This window comes from Pseudophryne corroboree, chromosome 8 (genome assembly GCF_028390025.1).
Source record: "Pseudophryne corroboree isolate aPseCor3 chromosome 8, aPseCor3.hap2, whole genome shotgun sequence".
Taxonomy (NCBI): Eukaryota; Metazoa; Chordata; class Amphibia; order Anura; family Myobatrachidae; genus Pseudophryne; species Pseudophryne corroboree.
The window spans coordinates 124,085,662-124,108,746 of NC_086451.1; the positions used below are offsets into that span (position 1 = coordinate 124,085,662).

Here is a 23,085-nt window from a genome sequence, read left to right on the forward strand (position 1 = left end):
TAGGTACTTGGTTTGTCTTTTTTGAAGGCACAAGTATTATTTATATATTTTTTAAAATATTTTTTTTTTTTTTTAGATGGAATGGTAAAATTCAGAAAAAAATGGCGTGGGGTCCCCCCTCCAAAGCATAACCAGCCTCAGGCTCTTCGAGCTGGTCCTGGTTCTAAAAATGCGGGGGAAAAATTGACAGGGGATCCCCCGTATTTTTAAAACCAGCACCGGGCTCTGCGCCTGGTGCTGGTGCAAAAAATACGGGGGACAAAAAGAGTAGGGGTCCCCCGTATTTTTTACACCAGCATCGGGCTCCACTAGCTGGACAGATAATGCCACAGCCGGGGGTCACTTTTATACAGTGCCCTGCGGCCGTGGCATTAAATATCCAACTAGTCACCCCTGGCCGGGGTACCCTGGGGGAGTGGGGACCCCTTCAATCAAGGGGTCCCCCCCCAGCCACCCAAGGGCCAGGGGTGAAGCCCGAGGCTGTCCCCCCCCATCCATTGGCTGCGGATGGGAGGCTGATAGCCTTGAGTAAAATGACAGAATATTGTTTTTTCCAATAGTACTACAAGTCCCAGCAAGCCTCTCCCGCAAGCTGGTACTTGAAGAACCACAAGTACCAGCATGCGGAGGAAAACCGGGCCCGCTGGTACCTGTAGTACTACTGGGAAAAAAATACCCAAATAAAAACAGGAGACACACACCGTGACAAGTACAACTTTATTACACACTGCCGACACACACATACTTACCTATGTTGACACGAAGCAGTCGGTCCTCTTCTCCAAGTAGAATCCACGGGTACCTGAAAATAAAAGATAATTATACTCACCTGATCCATGGTCCAGAGATAAATCCACGTACTTGTCAAAAAAAGAAAACGAACACCCGACCAGCGAACTGAAAGGGGTCCCATGTTGACACATGGGACCCCCCACCCCCCGTGACTGCTGTCACTGAAAGGTCTCGTAAGCCAATCAGCGAGCGCAACGTCCTTGCACTCTGCTGATTGGCTCTGTGCGCGTCTGAGCTGTCAGCGCATCGCACAGCTCCCTCCATTATATTCAATGGTGGGAACCTTGCGGTTAGCGGTGGGGTCACCCGCCGGTCAGCGGCTGACCGCGGGTAACCCCACCACTGACGTCAAAGTTCCCACCATTGAAAGTAATGGAGGCAGCTGTGCGATGCGCTGTCTGAGCTTAGACGCGCACAGCCAATCAGGTGAGCGCCACGGAGTAGCGCTTCCTGATTGGCTGAAGGGACCTCAGTGACAGGAGTCACGTGATGTCCCGGCATTCGGGGAAAGGGGTCTCATATGTCAACATGGGACCCCTTTCAGTCCGTTGGTACGGGTGTTCGTGTTTTTTTTTTGCCAAGTACGAGGATTATCTCTGGACGTGGATTTATCTCTGGACACTGGCAGGTGAGTATAATTTTTTTCACAGGTACCCTCGGAGACTGTGGCAGTCGGCGTGTCAACATAGGTAAGTATGTATGTATGTGTGTCGGCAGTGTGTAATAAAGTTGTACTTGTCACGGTGTGTGTCTCCTGTTTTTATTTGGGTATTTTTTTTCAGTAGTACTACAGGTACCAGCGGGCCCGGTTTTCTCCCGCATGCTGGCACTTGTGGTTCTCCAAGTACCAGCTTGCGGGGGAGGCTTGCTGGGACTTGTAGTACTATTGGAAAAAACAATATTCTGTCATTTTACTCAAGGCTATCAGCCTCCCATCCGCAGCCAATGGATGGGGGGGACAGCCTCGGGCTTCACCCCTGGCCCTTGGGTGGCTGTGGGGGGGAACCCCTTGATTGAAGGGGTCCCCACTCCTCCAGGGTACCCCGGCCAGGGGTGACTAGTTGGATATTTAATGCCACGGCCGCAGGGCACTGTATAAAAGTGACCCCCGGCTGTGGCATTATCTGTCCAGCTAGTGGAGCCCGATGCTGGTGTAAAAAATACGGGGGACCCCTACGCTTTTTGTCCCCCGTATTTTTTGCACCAGCACCAGGCGCAGAGCCCGGTTCTGGTTTTAAAAATACGGGGGATCCCCTGTCAATTTTTTCCCTGCATTTTTAGAACCAGGACCAGCTCGAAGAGCCCGAGGCTGGTTATGCTTTGGAGGGGGGACCCCACGCCATTTTTTTCCGTGTTTTTTACCGTTTAAACGTTTATAAAGCCACTCTCACATGTGTCTCCTGTGTTTTCCAAGCTGTTTCCTGGTTGTGGCTGCTGACATCACACATGGAGACAGCCTATGACCTGCTGGGGCTTGCAAATACCGTTTCAGACCCTTTCACACTGCACAGTGAAATGGGACTGAAACGGGTAGGACCCTTCTTTTTTACCGTTTCAAAATACCGGTATTTTGAAAACGGTAAATTGAAGGGGACCCTTTCACATCGCAGCTTGACCCGTTTAAGAAGCCAGTTAAAACTGCAAAATACCGGGTATAAGCTGCAGTGTGGAAGGGGTATTAGACTAAGTTCCTGCACTATTAAAAATAATAAACAATGACTTGCTAACTACCTGTACTGTGATCTAGCTAAATATTACGGCCAATATTAATATATATATATATATATATATATATATATAATATGCCAATATTAACAACACTAAGAAGCCTGAGGAGACTGGAGTAGACAGATACAGTAAGGCAGCACAGCACTGGAGTGGATGGACACTGGACAGATAGGTCAGCTCAGCAGCTTTGGAGTGGATGGACACTGGGCAGATAGGTCAGCTCAGCAGCACTGGAGTGGATAGACACTGGGCATATAGGTCAGCTCAGCAGCACTGGAGTGGATAGACACTGGGCATATAGGTCAGCTCAGCAGCACTGGAGTGGATAGACACTGGGCATATAGGTCAGCTCAGCAGGACTGGAGTGGATGGACACTGGACAGATAGGTCAGCTCAGCAGCACTGGAGAGGATGGACACTGGGCATATAGGTCAGCTCAGCACAGAAGTGGATGGACAGATAGGTCAGCTCAGCACAGAAGTGGATGGACACTGGATAGATAGATACAGTAGATAGATCAACTCAGCAGCACTGGAGTGGAAGGACACTGGGCATATAGGTCAGCTCAGCAGCACTGGAGTGGAAGGACACTGGGCATATAGGTCAGCTCAGCAGTACTGGAGAGGATGGACACTGCGCAAATAGGTCAGCTCAGCACTGAAGTGGATGGACAAATAGGTCAGCTCAGCACTGGAGTGGATGGACACTGGATAGATAGATTAGCTCAAAAGCACTGGAGTGGATGGATACTGGACAGATAAGTCAGCTCATCTTTGGAGTGGATGGACAGATAGGTCAGCACAGACCATCAGCAGCACAGAACTCTCTGGTGTCTGCTATGAAATGGTGGCCTGAATCACTGTGCCAGGATTTATATCAAATGCAAAACCCACAAGATCCGACACCAAGATGATGTTTTGCCTAGTTTTGGAATCCAAACCTGGCGGGAAATACCGGAACCGGGGCTTGGATTTCCTCGGATCCCTGAAACTCGGGTGGGCTCGGTTTTCTCACATCTCTAGGGAAAATATCTACACACCTTCTTAGTTAATATTGTATATACTTGTTCTAATGGTTTCTGTATGCTTTGTTATACTAACTATCCAGTGCTGTCTAGACATATCAGAATGTATGTAGAAAACAAAAAGGAAAAAGTGCCTTTATGCACTTGGACACATGTCTTGATGCATACACTTGTACGTATGTTGGACGCATGTCTTGGAGTTTCCAGCTGTAAAATAGTATATGAACCAGACATATATTCTACATGTAGAAGTCTGTTTTCTTATGCTCCTTCCTAGCATAGTGATGTGGATTGACAGTCTCAATAATAAATTCTAAAGTCACATTACCGTGTGTTTCCACTATTAATATAATAATAAAGAACTCAAGTGTCATATACACAAAAATAGTGTCTAGTTATTATTAATCGCTATAGTCACATTTTAATATAGAATGTAATTACCTACAAATACTGTTTAAAATTAAAAAAATACAAAGTAAATCAAATTAAAAGCAAACATCTGTTGTTTTCCTCTTTAAGAATTAAATATGAATATTCCTTTCTACATTTGTCCTCATGTAAATTACAATTAATACATGCAAATAGGCAGCTGTAACTTCATTCACTGTAGCCGCAACAGTAATATATGAAGTATTATCTGCTGGAGAGGACGATCTGCATTCAGCCAATCAGAAGTGGATAGCTAGTGCATCATCATTACTGTCGCAATAATGTATAACAGTCCCTAACTTTTCATGGCCCTAACTTGCCTGCCCTGTTTCTCACGGGATCTGGACTATAGATCTACCATGTTTAAGTCGACAGTCAATAGGTCGACATGGACAAAAGTTCGACTTATAAAAGGTCAACACTGGAAAATGTACAAAAGATCGAAAGGTTCAAACCATTGACATGACAATGTTCAACACACATATTGTTGACATTTGTTGTTTTTGCTTTTCATGTTTTTGGTATTTTTCTATCCTTGACTATCCATGTCAGAAATCATACCCTTAAGTAATCTTGTGGTGAATGAAATGGAGCAAGACAACATGCCCGAATCGTAGTGAGTGAAGTGAGTCCGTGTGGAGATGCGTTTCTACAATTGGTGGTCCCAGATGGAAAAACTATCCACACTAGCCCCAAAAATGCAACACAAAGTGTGTCAACTATTTTTGTGTCGACCTTTTGATCCTGTCGACCTTTTGTCCATGTCGACCTTCTCCAGTGTTGACCTTCATAGTTGAACCTTTTGTCCATGTTGACCTTATGCATGTCGACCATATGGGGTTGACCTAATGACTGTTGACCTAGACACTAAATCTATACCTGTTTCTCCCTCATTCAGGGGCAGATGTATTAACCTGGAGAAGGCATAAGGAAGTGATAAACCAGTGATATGTGCAAGGTGATAAAGGCAGCAGCCAATCAGATCCTAACTGTTAATTTACATATTGTAGCTGATTGGCTGGTGCCTTTATCACCTTGTACATATCACTGGTTTATCACTTCCTTATGCCTCCTCCAGGTTAATACATCTGCAATAGAGTGTTCCTATTTTACAGCTTTACATTACCTGATGGGTTTGAATGAGGCTGTTGATTTAGCCAACCAAGATTGAAAGTTAGATTGTATTACTTTTTAAATTCCTGGAGCACCTCAGGAGAACCTATTTATTTATTTTGGTTTTGCATTTATATACAAGCATTTATAAACAAATTGAATGAATACATACAATATATTTTGTTTACAAGAGAGAATAGTCATATAGCCAAGCCATCTGAAAAGGCTAAATGTTTAATAAGACTTTTCATTTTTGATAGTTTTACTTGGAGTTATCAGAGATTTGTCTTCTCTTTACTTTCTACTAATATTGCTCTTCTGAAGAAAGCAAGACACACAAAAAAGTGCATCAGTGAAGTACAGTATACAGTGAATATTCATTCACAAAGTTGACATGTCAACACCAGAATGTTGAATTTTATGATTTTGACATTGTCAAAAATGTTGACATCTAACATGTCGACTTCTGGAAAATCTCAACATGAACAAAATGTTAAAATATGACATGTCGAATAGTGATAATGTCATCATTAGGGTTAGGAGTTAAGGTTACCAATAGGATTACAGGTTAGGGTTAAGGTTAGGGTTCATGGACCTTATTCAGGTTGCATCGCTAATGCAATGTGACTGCATTTTCCCAATGTCATGGCCACTGCACACACACAGGTCCCGCTCTGCACATGCGCAGCTGGGAGAATGCAATCGCATTGCATAGCCACGAACGCCTCTGCCTGATTGACAGGCAGAGGTGTACAGGGGGCGGGACGGGGTGGCAATGTGGCGTTGCGGGGGTGCAAACTCAGTGTTGAGTGGGTGTGGGAAATGCGAGCGGTATTTAGGTCAGCCGTGTGATATCCCACGCGGCCGCTGTGACCCTGAGAAATGGCTGCCCTGCTCCTGCCTTTCGCATCCTGGCTGTAGAGGCAGCGGGACTTCCACAAATCAGCGGCCTTGCCCTGCACTGGGCGGCCCCCAGCGTGCAATCACAGCCAGTTGCAGTTTTGCTATTTTTAGCAAAACTGCAACTGAAGCTGAATAAGGTCCAGTGTTAGGGTTAGATGTCGACATTCTGCAAATGTCAATATTATGTCAGTTTCAAGACGACATGATGAACATATTGACAAGTATTCTCCCAACATACAGTATATGGTGACATTATGTAGTCAGGATACTAAGGGCCTAATTCAGTATGAGTTGCAGTTTTGAGAAAATTGCCAAAACTACAAATCAGTACGCTAGCATGCTGGGGCAGCCCAGCACAGGGAACGGCTACTCCACATGCCAGGTCCTCCCCCCCCCCCACCCGATGAAATGCAAGCACATCGCTAAGCAGCGATGCATTCGCATCCTAAGGGTTGCCATGTTTTGGGTCGCAGTGGCTGCATGTGATGTCACGTAGTCACCGTGACCCAACCTGCAAACGGTTTGGACACGCCTGTGTTGTCCAGACCGCAACCCCCAACACCACCACAATGCCCCTAAAACGCAGCGGCGATGCCGGGACTTAGACTGCAATCTCATGCGATTATCGTTTAAGTCCTCGCGTAAGCATGCAGCGGTGCGCGCGCATGTGCAGAAGTGCGGAAATCGCCAAATAGCAATTTCCGCACTTCAGCGTTCTGTGCTAAATTAGGCCCTATATATCCACATTATAATCTCCAAGAAAACATATGTATCCCATATACAGTAGTGATTTATTTATTTTATTGTTTTTGTTTTCTCTCAAAAACAGTTTTTAAATTTATGTGGCAGTCTCTATTGATCTTTTATACTTGAAGGGTACTATCATACCAGAATGGAAATACCAAATGTAAGTAATAGAAGCAGTCTATACAATACATTTGTGATGCAGTGCGAATCAAAACCATAATTGTTTTTACATACAGTACACTTTATCATTTAAATTAAAATCATATTATTTATTTCAAGTCAGCATTATGAAAGAAGAAAGTATTGTTTTAAAATATTATTTTATGTTAACTTGTTGACCTTTATGGCTGCTGTTATCTGCTCCTCCTCTTCCCACCTCTAGTACTCTGCTCGCTGGGTGGAAATTCATTAAATAATGCAAATTACATCACAACGTCACATAGGGAACGTGCTGTTGAAGAGGGGGACGCCACAAAGGAGCGAGTGGTGGGTGTTATTATAGACCCAGCACAGGACCACCCAGCCCCTACGCAAGAAGGAGAAGGCAGATGGCTGCTGCAGCAGCACTGTGAGTGACACTGCATTTAGTCTACTCACAAACTGGGCATTACAGTCTGTGTGGGGCATAATATGGGACAGGTGGCATTACTGTGTGGGGCATAATATAGAGTCAGCGGCATTCTTGTGTGAGGCATAATATGATGTCAGTGTCATTACTGTCTGGGGCATGATATGGTAGAATATAGCAGGGTATATCCGGAAGATACCATGCTATGACTCCTACAAACAGGTAAGTACTGTAAATTACACAGGTATGTCACAGCATACCCAGGATAAAGTCAACATGTTTCTGGACTCCCTGGTCCCTTCAAGGCATTCCTATGGGAGCCAGAGCTGCCCACAGCAGCCAGAAAGAGCAGAGCTTTCCACAGCAGTAGCCTGAGAGAGAGGAGATGCCATCAGTCCCTGCAGCTGGTGGAGAGATGTACCAGCGAGGAGAACTTCACTGCTTTACTGGCTATGAAGCCACTGCTCCCCAATCTCTTGTACTTAATAGAGTTACCAAAAAGAAGCCTTTATATAAATAACCCGAGAACATGATGTTCCATACTCTTTTAGAATTAATATAGCAAATACTATACCTAACAAGGTACAATGCAGAATCCTTAGAGCAAATGATACATCAGAAAACATGTGACCCTATGTTTCTATCAAACGCTGTCCATTGACTTGACCTCACTGATATATTATGTGAGAATTCCCTGTGTTACAAATGGCGATGTGATTGAAGAACATAGAACTTTGCATCAGCTACTGTATACTTGTGTGCACTAGTTTTTGGAGCATGGCCCTCATTCCGACCCGCACTTCTTCGCAGCGGTGTGATCGGGTCTGGAATGCGCATGCGTGGCATGTGCGGCATGCGCATTGCACACACGCATCGTCGAGGATAGCGGGCGCAGCGGCGACCACAAGAAGATTGACAGCAGGAAGGCATTCTGCTGCGTCAACTGACTGAAGTCATTTTCGGGGAGTGGTAAGAAAAATGCAGACATGTCCCGGGCGAATGGAAGGCGGATGTCTGACGTCAAAGCCGTGACCATCATCGCTGGATCCGTCGCACAGGGTAAATATGTCCAGGGCCGGACTTGTTTTGTTTGAAACTTTTTTAGCATACCAGGGCTGCACAAGCGATCGCAGCCCTGCTATGCTAAAATACACTCCCCCATTGGCGTAGATTAGTTGATCGCACCAGCAGCAAAAAGTTGCTTCGTGCGATCAACTCGCAATGATGGCCCATGTACAGACCGAAAACAGAGAAAATCTGCTACTCAAACAGGCATTCACTCCACTCTGCATCAGTCCCAAAGTGGTATAGTCCTTTAATGTAGATATTAATTGGGAGATTCCTAGAAACTGTTATATGCTTCTCTCTAATAAATTGCTGACTAAACTCCTCTATTTTGGCTCCAGATTTTTCTTTTATTACTTTGTATTTTTCTCTATTTTTTTTATCATAATATGGCTCTTATGTACATTTAGCAAAAAATAAAAAAAATATTCCCGATACTACAATGCCAATGTTTGGTCTGTCAGCTGTGAAATTCCAAAATTTCAAATAAAAATTTTCATACCAGTGTTATTATATACTGCGGACGCAAGTTGCGTCTTATTACCATATACGATAATAGTGCGCTAAATGTTGCAGCACTATGTCCCTTAAGAGAAAGCAAGTAGTCACACACATGGTTTACTGAGGTCCAACGCTCAGATATATATATATATATATATATAAATATATGTAGAAGGGGGGATAAGGGTTTCAGTGACCGACAGTGTCTGATAAAATATGTTATAAATATGAAGAGACTTGCTGGATATGTATAAAATAACAATAAATTTATTTATACAATCTAAAAATTACTATCAGGGTGGGTTAAAAGCCGGAGGATATATACTGTTAAATAATACCAGGTAAAAGATAGCTAAAAAAACTAGATAAATTACATACAATAAAAAGCAATAAATAATTACATATCGGATAAGAGAGTGCTGCTTATCTTTAAAAGTGGAGAGTCAATTGAGGTACATACAACGCGTTTCGTCCATCAGACTTCATCAAGGGGTAAGGGACCACTAGGCACTTATTTATAGCACATGTAATTAGAAATGGATAATTGTGACATCACTTCCTGTAAGGACTGATATTACTGTTCCATTTGAGTTTTTTTAATATAAACATAAGTAAATGGTAGTGAGCAAAGTAAAAACCTCAGAGAACTAAATATAGTGTAAAAACGAGTTTTAAAATGTGTGATATTCGTTAAAACAGTCCGGGGACGGGTCCGTCGTCACTTCCGCCCCACTTCCTTTGCATGGATCTTCTTATTGCGCGTGCGCATTTGCGCCACGCTTCCGGTCAGCGGAGCAGTGTAGTTGTATTCCTCTGCCCCGCTTCCGATCAGGTCACCGCGTCACTTTCTGTCTCGGCCGGGATCATCGTCTGTGTCGTGTATAGGCTGAGGCAGGTTGTCAATCATCGCGGCGGCCATCTTGTTGGAGTCTTTAGCATCCAGGACATATAACAGTGCTGAATGCCATTGTGGAAATAGCTCGCACACAGAAATAAAGAAATGCATATATTAGTGTGTATCTTCACCTTGTTAAAAAAGTTTTGTTATTGTTATACTGTTGCCTGATTCTTTATATTGGGGGAGACTGATGGTGATCTAGACAGATATTACTGCAAAAACGGGGTGTTTCTATCCACATAGCGAGGTAGATAGTATTGGTTAATTGGGAAATTAATCCGTACAGTGCTACATTTATACAATTCGCTGTCATATTGTAGCGTATATCAGGATATTTAAACCAATTTCTGGTCTTATGGTATAGAAGAGTATATTATAAAGTACCCGTCATTCTCCATAGAGGCATAGGGAATAAGGATGGTTAAAAGAGGTAGTGGTAGGCGAAAAATGTTGAAAATATTCAGTTTAAGGACACCCAACAATAATTATCTGCATATGTGCTAAATAATAAAGGATCATATACATATAATATCTGGAGGATATAATAAGTGAAATTACAGTGGGAATAATCAGTCATATACTAAATTTTGGTGACATATATAAAGAAAGTGCATCTGTGTATGACTGATGATAGTGATTTATTCATACTGAATTATGTATAATCAGTTAAATAGTGATAGTACTCTGTGCGGTGATGAAATATACCAGTATCCATGTTACAAATATTATTACTACTAGGAGCCCAACAAGGCCCACTCTTATACAGTACCCAATCTTCGCAAGTGGTTACCCACTTGGTACTGGTTGGGCCCAACACTGCTTAGCTTCCAAGATCGGGCGGGATTGGGCGTAAGACCAGTGCGGTATGACTGTACCTTGTGGTGAAATTAGTCAGGCACATACTACTAAAGGTTTTTATTAGGATCATTAACAAACTATATACAGTGTTTTACAGACAGTGATAGTTAAATAGAATAATTCCAATGAGGTGAATTGTGCTTGGGAAAAGGAAGAAGTAGCTTGTCTGCAACCGGAGGAGTTTTGAAGAGGGTACTTCTCTCATAAAAATGGGGCAATCTCGTATCCCTCGTTGAAGCCCATGGGGTGTGTAGTTTTCAGTTGGAATATCCAAAACATCTCTCTTTGGGAGAGCTTCTTAGCCAGGTCTCCACCCCTTTCGCCACTGGTCACGTATTCGATGGCTTTGAAGGTCATCTCTTCTGGATTGGATTTGTGTTTCAGTTTAAAGTGTCTGTACAGCAGATGGGTCTCTGTTTTATTTTTGATACTCCGTACATGTTTTTGTATTCTGATTTTCAAAGTTCTTTTTGTTTTACCCACATATTTCTTGTGGCATGTACATTCTAGCAAGTAGATCACTGATGTGATATTACAGTTCATGAATTCTTTGATTTTAAATTCTTGAGTGCCGTCCGTATTGCTGAAGATTTTCCTATTAGGATTGAGGAACTTACAGATATTACAGTGTCCACACTTGTAAGATCCAATGCATTTAGGGAGAGAGTTGGGGTTTCCCTCTGGTGAGATTTCTCGTAACATGCTAGGTGCAAGAATGTCTTTCAAATTCCGTGACTTCCGGAAAACAAGTTCTGGTTGGGGTGGAAGGATCTTTTTTTAAGATGGGGTCCATCAAGAGTATGTCCCAGTGGGTTCTTAATGAAGTCCTGATGGCCTGCTCGTGATAACTGTAGGTAGTTACGAAGGATAACGACTCCTTCTTTGCTGTATTGTCCTTATATGTCAACAGGTTCTCTCTCTCCAAATTTCGTGTCTTGGTAACTGCTTCATCTAGTATAGCTTTCGGATAGAGTTTTTCCTCAAATCTTTTTCTATATGTTCCAAGTTGTTCCTTACAGTCTTCAGTTTTGTGGCAGTTCCTCTTTATTCTGTGGAATTGTGAGTATGGAATGTTGTTCTTCCATTTTTTAGAGTGATTACTCTTATAGTGAAGGTAGCTGTTCTTATCAACATCTTTTATAAAGTTTTTCGTAGACACTATCTCTTCCTCTCCGGTTAAAAAAAATAAATATATATATATATATATATATATATATATATATATATATATATTTGATATTAAAAGGTATGCATACAAAATAACATATGTACAGCATATCATTCAGTATAACAAAAATAAGCCTAAGTAAGTGGTACAGAGTTACAGTTACATAAGAAAATAGTTACAGCCACATAAGAAAATAGTTACAGCCAGAATACATCACCCTTAGCTCAGAGGACAGTCATCAACATTTAGAATCAGCAACACTGAGCTTCCTGGCAGAGGCGGAACTACCGCCAGTGCAACCAGTGCGTTGCACTTGGGCCCGCCTCTGTCCAGGGGCCCAAAGCATGTAATGAGTCAAACTGACTCATTACGGGCCGCTGCGTGCTGCGGGCAACCGCTGCCCGCAGCGCACAGCCGCCGGAGAGGAGCAGCGGTACGGGGGAAGGAAGAGGAGGGAGGTGGAGGAGGGAGCCGCAGCAGCGCTTTGTTACTGGTGGAGGCGCTGCTGCTGCTGCCCCTCTGCTTCACTATAGGCTGTCTTCCGAGAACAGCCTATAGTGAAGCAGAGGGGCAGCAGCAGCAGCGCCTCCACCAATAACACAGCGCTGCTGCGGCTCCCTCCTCCACCTCCCTCCTCCTCCTTCTCTCCTGCCCGGGAATCGTCAAGCTGCACCGAGGAGCCTGAGCCAGCGGAGAGGGTAAGTATAATTCTTCTTTCTTTCTTTCTTTCTTTCTTTCTTTCTTTCTTTCTTTCTTTCTTTCTTTCTTTCTCGGGACTGCCTGCCGCAATGTGTAAAAAGGGGGAATCTGCCTGCCGTAATGTGTAAAAAGGTGGACGCTGTCTGCCGTAATGTGTAACAAGGGCACGCTGTCTGCCGTAATGTATAAAAAGGGGGACGCTGTCTGCCGTTATGTGTAAAAAGTGTACGCTGTCTGCCGCTATGTTTAACAAGGGCACGCTGTCTGCCGTTATGTGTAAAAAGTATACGCTGTCTGCCGCTATGTGTAACAAGGGCACGCTGTCTGCCGTTATGTGTAAAAAGGGGACGCTGTCTGCCGTTATGTGTAAAAAGTGCACGCTGTCTGCCATAATGTGTAAAAAGGGGGACGCTGTCTGCCGTAATGTGTAAAAAGGTGACGCTGTCTGCCGTAATGTGTAAAAGGGTCTCTACCTGGTGTAGTGCTGCTACTGTGCGGCGTAATTTGAATAATGGAGACTACTGTGCACCGTTTTATGAATTGGTATTATTTTGTGGCCACACCCCTTCCCCACGAAGCCATGCCACTATGTATTGTTGTGCGCGCCTACGGCGTGCACTGCCCCTGTTTTGCATGCAGGGGTGGGGCTCCGATGCCGTTTCTTGCACACAGTGCTAAAATGTCTAGTTATGGCACTGTTGCTAGGTATCCATTTCTCTGGCCCTGAGCAGGTCCCCCTCACCAGATCCTCTCCAGGGGTGAGGGGGTGGACTTGGATGGGATGGGGGGGGGGCAAAGCATTTTGCCGCACCTGGGCCCACCGCTCGCTAGTTCCGCCACTGCTTCCTGGGTAGGGAAAATACTTATATATTGTGTATTGGAGAAGGTACACATCTGGGGCTGGGTCTTCTGCTATTGGTCCAGGAAAGGGAGGTTTCTCATTCATTGTGTGTTATTGGTCAGTTCGAACACTGGGAGATACCTAATCTTGTGATGTGATTACAGTTGTTTACCTTCTGGGGTCCCACCTAAAGACCAGTTCAAACTGACCACAGTATCATACAGGAATATACATGAATCCGGTATCACTAATAACTTGTTGCCGCAATATGTGACAATATCCTTGCAACCACCAAATTATTACTTATGTGACCCTGAACAATTTGATCCCACACATGGTGTCCTTACACAGTGTCCTTGATATTTAATGGGACAATACCTTTATATATATATATATATATATATATATATATATATATATATATATATATATATACATATATATATATATATATATATATATATATATATGTATATATAAATATATACAGTTAACCAGTTGTGTAAAGGTTATGTATAACTCATTGTATAGGGGACAGGTTAGTGGTGTGTAAACAATAAAGCAAGAATACATAATACATAAGACATATCACTATTACTATAACTTCATGGTCACCTGGAATCTGCATGTCCTTATGCTATTGTATCGTATCTGGTTTCTTGTTTGTTACAGACAATGACAACAATTGAGGTAAACAATGGTATTTATACATTCAATCAGTCAAAGTTCCATCTTCCATGGACACAATGCCTGCTTGAACAAGACAATCTGATATGTTTAAGACACTGTTTGATTTGTATTCCTGAATGTCCCACATTTGAGTGTCTGTAAGAAATATTTGCTATTTTGAGTACAGTATGATATTTATTAACAAATGCATCCTCTGATAGCATGCGGATTTGACGCATGCATCATAGATGCATCCATTAATAAATGCCATAGCGCACCCCAAATATCGAAAATATGTAATTTGACTTCGACACAGCATAAACCTGTTTTTTTTCACCACATTATTAGTAATAAACCACTCTTTATAATCATATGCAATAACCACTATTTTATGAAGGAAAAAAAAGGTTCTATCACTGACCTGGTTTGGGAGTGTTGTGGACTCGGGGTTTCTTCCGGTGAACGGGAAGAGGAACTGCAACTGGGCCGCAGCAGAGATGGCCGAATGTAAGTTTTCCTCATGCAGGATTAGGTCGGCAGACAGGAGGCATGTGTGGACGCTCAAGGTCTCCTGAAAGACAGAACTTGAAAGGCACTGATGAATCAGTGAAGAATACCAGGTGCTGGAGGCACAAACTGCACTAAAGTGCACTGGGTGCTTGGAGACACTGAGGTGCGGGGAGGCACTGAGGCGCTTGGAGGCACCGAGGTGCTTGAAGGTGCTGAGGCGCTTGGAGGCGCTAAGGCGCTTGGAGGCACTGAGGTGCTTGGAGGCACTTGGAGGCACTGGAGGCACTGAGGCGCTTGGAGGCGCTGAGGCGCTTGGAGGCACTGAGGTGCTCGGAGGCTCTTGGAGGCACTGAGGTGCTTGGAGACACTGAGGCGCTTGGAGGCACTGAGGTGCTTGGAGGTGCGGAGGCGCTTGCAGACACTGAGGTGCTTGGAGGCGCTGAGGCGCTTGGAGACACTAAGGTGCTTGGAGTCAGTCTGGGAGGGCTGGAAACCACAGGAATGTGGGAGCTCTGTAGATCACAACTTCTGTAGGCAGAATAGATGATACTCAGGCACCGGAGCTCTGCCCGGCGTCTGAATTTGAACTTCCCGCCAGCGTCTGATTGGGGAGCACTTGATGACATCACCCGCACCCGCGACGTCCACACTATGAGCGCTGGACAAAGCGCCGGGAGACGGAGACCGCCAGCGAAGACAGCCGCCCGGAGATCCAGCACCCCCGGAGAGGCAAGTACGGGGGCCTCGGCGGCTGTATGACAGGTTCGTTATGCACCCTAGTTTCTTTACATTTCTGGTACACAAGTTTCTTTGGGACCAAGAAAGCCCAAAAACTTCCTGTCACAACAAAAAGAACCCCTACACATCCTACTGGCTAGAAAAGGAGTGCAACTTACTACTGCATTTCAACTGTATGTTGTATGGGGAATACAGCATATTAGGACTAATTGTTTTAGAAGAAGCTATATCAAAGACTATTGGGATAAAGAATAGTTTAAAGGATTTCTAGATCAGAAAATGCCCCTTATGGGATATGGTCAATGTCTTATCATTCGTAGTCTGTGGCCATATCAAAATTAGGGACAGTCGGGTATATTTACTAAGCCTTGGATGGAGGTAAAGTGGACGGAATTAAAGTACCAGCCAATCAGCTCCTAAATGTCATTTTTCAAACTCTGCCTGTGACATGGCAGTTAGGAGCTCATTGGCTGGTACTTTTTTCTCCGCCCACGTTATCTCCATTCAAGGCTTAGTAAATAGACCCCCTATGTACTAAACCTTGGAGAAAGAAAAAGTGGATGGAGATAAAGTGCCTGCCAACAACCTCCTATTATTTTTCAAACATAGATTGTAACATGCACTAAGGATCTGATTAGCTGTACTTTAACTCTGTCTACTCTATCTCTCTGCAAGACTTGTTACATAGACCCCAAATTCTTCTTTAGGGCTTTGCAATTCTCAGAAGATTCAAAACTTGAATAGAGAAACTATGAAATTGTAATAAATACATGCAAATAACTGTCAAAAGCAGATATTTAAAGATGGCAATAACTAAAGAACAAATTTAAAATATTCAAAAATGTAACTTTTAAAGGTGATTCAAGTTCATTCTATGAGAGAATTTGCAAAAACTTATTTGCAAAGACTGCTTATGAAGCAGGTACAGTAAATGTAGGGCCTTTCATAAGAAAAATAGTTATAATGTACAATATAGACAGTTCAAGAGAATATAAAAGTTACAAGAATTCTCTAAATGTTTCTCATTCTCCTCCACAAAAAATTAGGTGTCTAGAAATAATACTGTATGTCATACTGTATAGTTAATTTTTTTTCTGAGCTGATATTTCAAAATTCTGACTTTAACTCTCTCAAACTACAGTCCAATTTCTCAGCTCCCATGCGCCTCCAAGCTACTTGATAGACTTACCTACACTCTCCTCACACACTTTCTTAACTCACACAGTTTATTGGACCCACTTCAATCAGGCTTTCATTCCCAACACTCCATAGATACAGCTCTGACTAAGGTAGTGAGGTAGTGAGTGATCTGGTCATTGCTAAGTCTAAAGGCCATTACTCACCACTTATTTTTCTACATCTCTCTGCTGCTTTTGACACTATTGCCTACTCTCTTCTAATACAAGCACTACAGTCCCTAGGTCTTCAGGACACAACCCTTTCTTGATTCTCATTTTACCTACTGTATCTAATAGCTCTTTCAGTGTTCATTTCTCTGCCATCTCTATCACTTAGACTACCACAAGGCTCAGTTTTAGGTCCTCTGGTTTTCTCAATATCCAGTATACCACATCTCAGCTCTTTCAGATTTCAGCATCATCTGTACGTATGTGATACTGAAATCTACAGATGTGGTCACTCACATTTACCCTCTCTGCACATTAAACAGCCCTCCTAGTGTGTAGTGCCAAGAGTCTTTACGTGCCACTTTTGCTATTAAAATGCATCTTATTTGCATAACAATGTAAATAGTATGCACAAGCAGCTTATGCTGATTAAAATTTATATATTCTGTGTGTGGCTGTGGCTGTATCAACATATGAAAAGCTACGTTAGAGTGAGTTTCTAGAAAACACTGTAATGTACCATTTTGTATGCAGATATAGCCGCTGATTGCATGTCCTATTTACATAGTGATGCAAAAAGATGTATTTTCAGTAAAAAAAAGACACCCCACGATAATGGATTTGCACAGGACCTGTCAGCTCACTCACACCAGGCATCTCCCACCACATGGCATATTGAGGCAAGATGTGTGAGGACACATCTGTACCTACTCTCCCCAGATTTTTTACTATCTATATTGGGCCATGTCACTGAATGCCTTTCTGCCATTTCATCTTGTGTGTCATCTTGCCACCTCAAATGTAATATTTCCAAAACAGAGTTAATTATATTTCCACCGGCCAATAGTAGTTACCCACCTGATATCTCCATCACTGTTGATAACTTATCAATCAACCCTACCCCACAAGCTCGCTGCCTAGGTGTCATCCTCAACTCTTAACTGTCCTTTGTTCCCCACATTCAATCTGTCTCAAAATCATGTTACATATAGTACATCTAAAAAAAATATCCAAAATACAACCATATCTTACACAAGACACAGAAAAACTCTAATCCATGCACTCATTATTTCCCAACAATATTAACAAGTAAAAATGAAGTGCCAGCGTCTATTATAGTAGTCGTAATTTAAATGAAATTTAAATGTGGCAATGGTCCCTCGTTTGCTGATATAAACACGCAATTTATACAGAAATGGTAGAATTAAATCTGTATATAAAACCAGATAAATGTCCACCTCTGAAATTAGACTAATAAAGCTAATCTTAGCAACAGTACATATAACAAGTGTGGAAGAGGTTAATAGCAGGCCAGGAATTAGCAGATATCCTTACATAAGGTGTTCATGGCTTCAAACTGCAATGATGTGTTTAGAGAAGCATAGTTGCAGATAAAACCAATGTTATTATTAAGATAGTGTATATTGTATTCGTTAAGTAGCAAATATGCAGTCTCATTTATCAATTAAGGCACACCAGAATTAGTCCCTGTGTCTAATAGTAGCCAAATATTGCAATGATGTACACGACTATAATAGTAATAGATCGCTTATCTTTAATAAAAAAAACAGCTACAAAGAGGTATAACACGGAGTAGATCTAATTGAAGATATAAATAATCCAATCAATTTTAATCTAGAGACAATAAGTACAGTTCTACCAAAGAGAAAGGGTTTGAGACGAACAGGAAATCTGTGTCTCCACAATTTCAGTCATCATTGCATAGAGCATCTTATCCATCAAAATCATTCTGACAAATTCAATAGGGACCAAAGAGATGATTTAGTAGTGAGACCTAAATTCAATCAGAACACTAATGTTAACAAAACTACAAAATATACCTTTACTTTTTTAAAGAAAAATTCACAGGGACACAGAGCATTCTCCCCATATTACCATCAGAACAGGTTTGAATCACTCCACACAGATACTGTACTCCATAAAGTAGAAGAGACCCCAGCATTGAGGCAACTGAGGGGGAGATAGAATACAGGGGGAAAAAAGAGATCTGAGAAATTAAGTAATATCAATATACACAACCTTTCCTCAATTCCACTATAGGAAAATGATATTAAATTACTGAGTAAGGGATTAAAATTCACTCCAGCAAAACCACCAGAAGTTTTCAACCTCTTTGTTGATTTGAATAGATGGGATCTGGTCTTTAGGTCGACATTAAGTAAGTCGACACTCTAGGTCGACCACTATTGGTTGACAGTAAGTAGGTCGAAATGGTTTCTAGGTCAACAGGGACTGTAGGTCGACATGTAGGTCGACATGACATAAAGTCGACATGAGTTTTTCACATCTTTTTTCATTTTTAGAACTTTTTCATACTTTACGATCCACGTGGACTACAATTGGGAACGGTAACCTGTGCCGAGAGCAGCGGTAATGGAGCGAGGCACCTTGCCAGAAGCATGGTGAGTGAAGCGAGCCATGCGAGGGGACACGGTGCACTAATTGGGGTTCCCTGTCCCTGTACGGAGAATACAACACCAAAAGAAGTAAAAAAAACACCTCATGTTGACATTTTCTCATGTCAACCTAGTACATGTCGACATAGAGTCCCTGTCGACCTAGAAACTATGTCAACTTACTTACTGTCGACCAATAGTGGTCAAACTAGACACTGTCGACCTAGGTCTTATCTACCTAACATACCACACCCGAATAGATATTAGAGATGAGCGGGTTCGGTTTCTTTGAATCCGAACCCGCACGAACTTCACTTTTTTTTCCACGGGTCCGAGCGACTCGGATCTTCCCGCCTTGCTCGGTTAACCCGAGCGCGCCCGAACGTCATCATGACGCTGTCGGATTCTCGCGAGGCTCGGATTCTATCGCGAGACTCGGATTCTATATAAGGAGCCGCGCGTCGCCGCCATTTTCACTCGTGCATTGAGATTGATAGGGAGAGGACGTGTCTGGCGTCCTCTCCATTAGAATAGAGATAGATAGATTAGATAGAGAGAGATTGTGCAGAGTCGCAGACAGAGTTAGTTTACCACAGTCAGTGACCAGTGCAGTTGCTAGTTAACTTTTATTTAATATAATATATCCGTTCACTTCTCTCTGCTATATCCGTTCTCTGCCTGAAAAAAAAAACGATACACAGCACAGTCAGTCACACAGTGTGACTCAGTCTGTGTGCACTCAGCTCAGCCCAGTGTGCTGCACAGTCATCAATGTATAAATTAAAAGCTTATAATTAATTGTGGGGGAGACTGGGGAGCACTGCAGGTTGTTAGCAGGAGCCAGGAGTACAATTATATTAATTAACAGTGCACACTTTTGCTGCAGGAGTGGTGACCAGTGCCTGACCACCAGTATAGTATTGTTGTATACTACTAATATCTCTTTAAATATCAACCAGTCTATATTAGCAGCAGACACAGTACAGTGCGGTAGTTCACGGCTGTGGCTACCTCTGTGTCGGCACACGGCAGGCAGTCCGTCCGACCAGAATTGTATTATTTATTATTATATACCTACCACCTAACCGTGGTTTTTTTTTCATTCTTTATACCGTCATAGTGTCATCCTAATTGTTACGAGTATACTACTATCTCTTTATCAACCAGTGTACAGTGCGGTAGTTCACGGCTGTGGCTACCTCTGTGTCGGCACACGGCAGGCAGTCCGTCCGACCAGAATTGTATTATTTATTATTATATACCTACCACCTAACCGTGGTTTTTTTTTCATTCTTTATACCGTCATAGTGTCATCCTAATTGTTACGAGTATACTACTATCTCTTTATCAACCAGTGTACAGTGCGGTAGTTCACGGCTGTGGCTACCTCTGTGTCGGCACACGGCAGGCAGTCCGTCCGACCAGAATTGTATTATTTATTATTATATACCTACCACCTAACCGTGGTTTTTTTTTCATTCTTTATACCGTCATAGTGTCATCCTAATTGTTACGAGTATACTACTATCTCTTTATCAACCAGTGTACAGTGCGGTAGTTCACGGCTGTGGCTACCTCTGTGTCGGCAGTCGGCAGGCAGTCCGTCCATCCATAATTGTATTATTATTATAATATATACCACCTAACCGTGGTTTTTTTTTCATTCTTTATACCGTCATAGTGTCATACTAGTTGTTACGAGTATACTACTATCTCTTTATCAACCAGTGTACAGTGCGGTAGTTCACGGCTGTGGCTACCTCTGTGTCGGCAGTCGGCAGGCAGTCCGTCCATCCATAATTGTATTATTATTATAATATATACCACCTAACTGTGGTTTTTTTTGCATTCTTTATACCGTCGTCATAGTGTCATACTAGTTGTTACGAGTATACTACTATCTCTTTATCAACCAGTGTACAGTGCGGTAGTTCACGGCTGTGGCTACCTCTGTGTCGGCAGTCGGCAGGCAGTCCGTCCATCCATAATTGTATTATTATTATAATATATACCACCTAACCGTGGTTTTTTTTTCATTCTTTATACCGTCGTCATAGTGTCATACTAGTTGTTACGAGTATACTACTATCTCTTTATCAACCAGTGTACAGTGCGGTAGTTCACGGCTGTGGCTACCTCTGTGTCGGCAGTCGGCAGGCAGTCCGTCCATCCATAATTGTATTATTATTATAATATATACCACCTAACCGTGTTTTTTTTTTCATTCTTTATACCGTCGTCATAGTGTCATACTAGTTGTTACGAGTATACTACTATCTCTTTATCAACCAGTGTACAGTGCGGTAGTTCACGGCTGTGGCTACCTCTGTGTCGGCAGTCGGCAGGCAGTCCGTCCATCCATAATTGTATTATTATTATAATATATACCACCTAACCGTGGTTTTTTTTTCATTCTTTATACCGTCGTCATAGTGTCATACTAGTTGTTACGAGTATACTACTATCTCTTTATCAACCAGTGTACAGTGCGGTAGTTCACGGCTGTGGCTACCTCTGTGTCGGCAGTCGGCAGGCAGTCCGTCCATCCATAATTGTATTATTATTATAATATATACCACCTAACCGTGGTTTTTTTTTCATTCTTTATACCGTCGTCATAGTGTCATACTAGTTGTTACGAGTATACTACTATCTCTTTATCAACCAGTGTACAGTGCGGTAGTTCACGGCTGTGGCTACCTCTGTGTCGGCAGTCGGCAGGCAGTCCGTCCATCCATAATTGTATTATTATTATAATATATACCACCTAACCGTGGTTTTTTTATACCACCTAACCGTGGCAGTCCGTCCATAATTGTATACTAGTATCCAATCCATCCATCTCCATTGTTTACCTGAGGTGCCTTTTAGTTCTGCCTATAAAATATGGAGAACAAAAAAGTTGAGGTTCCAAAATTAGGGAAAGATCAAGATCCACTTCCACCTCGTGCTGAAGCTGCTGCCACTAGTCATGGCCGAGACGATGAAATGCCAGCAACGTCGTCTGCCAAGGCCGATGCCCAATGTCATAGTACAGAGCATGTCAAATCCAAAACACCAAATATCAGAAAAAAAAGGACTCCAAAACCTAAAATAAAATTGTCGGAGGAGAAGCGTAAACTTGCCAATATGCCATTTACCACACGGAGTGGCAAGGAACGGCTGAGGCCCTGGCCTATGTTCATGGCTAATGGTTCAGCTTCACATGAGGATGGAAGCACTCAGCCTCTCGCTAGAAAACTGAAAAGACTCAAGCTGGCAAAAGCACCGCAAAGAACTGTGCGTTCTTTGAAATCCCAAATCCACAAGGAGAGTCCAATTGTGTCGTTTGCGATGCCTGACCTTCCCAACACTGGACGTGAAGAGCATGCGCCTTCCACTATTTGCATGCCCCCTGCAAGTGCTGGAAGGAGCACCCGCAGTCCAGTTCCTGATAGTCAGATTGAAGATGTCAGTGTTGAAGTACACCAGGATGAGGAGGATATGGGTGTTGCTGGCGCTGGGGAGGAAATTGACCAGGAGGATTCTGATGGTGAGGTGGTTTGTTTAAGTCAGGCACCCGGGGAGACACCTGTTGTCCGTGGGAGGAATATGGCCGTTGACATGCCAGGTGAAAATACCAAAAAAATCAGCTCTTCGGTGTGGAGGTATTTCACCAGAAATGCGGACAACAGGTGTCAAGCCGTGTGTTCCCTTTGTCAAGCTGTAATAAGTAGGGGTAAGGACGTTAACCACCTCGGAACATCCTCCCTTATACGTCACCTGCAGCGCATTCATAATAAGTCAGTGACAAGTTCAAAAACTTTGGGTGACAGCGGAAGCAGTCCACTGACCAGTAAATCCCTTCCTCTTGTAACCAAGCTCACGCAAACCACCCCACCAACTCCCTCAGTGTCAATTTCCTCCTTCCCCAGGAATGCCAATAGTCCTGCAGGCCATGTCACTGGCAAGTCTGACGAGTCCTTTCCTGCCTGGGATTCCTCCGATGCATCCTTGCGTGTAACGCCTACTGCTGCTGGCGCTGCTGTTGTTGCCGCTGGGAGTCGATGGTCATCCCAGAGGGGAAGTCGT

General features: G+C 43.0%; 1 pseudogene; it reads right to left on the bottom strand.

The window, feature by feature from the left end:
• Nucleotides 1-10,525: 10,525 nt before the first annotated feature.
• On the bottom strand, nt 10,526-10,645 carry LOC134949987 (5S ribosomal RNA; annotated as a pseudogene).
• Nucleotides 10,646-23,085: the final 12,440 nt, after the last annotated feature.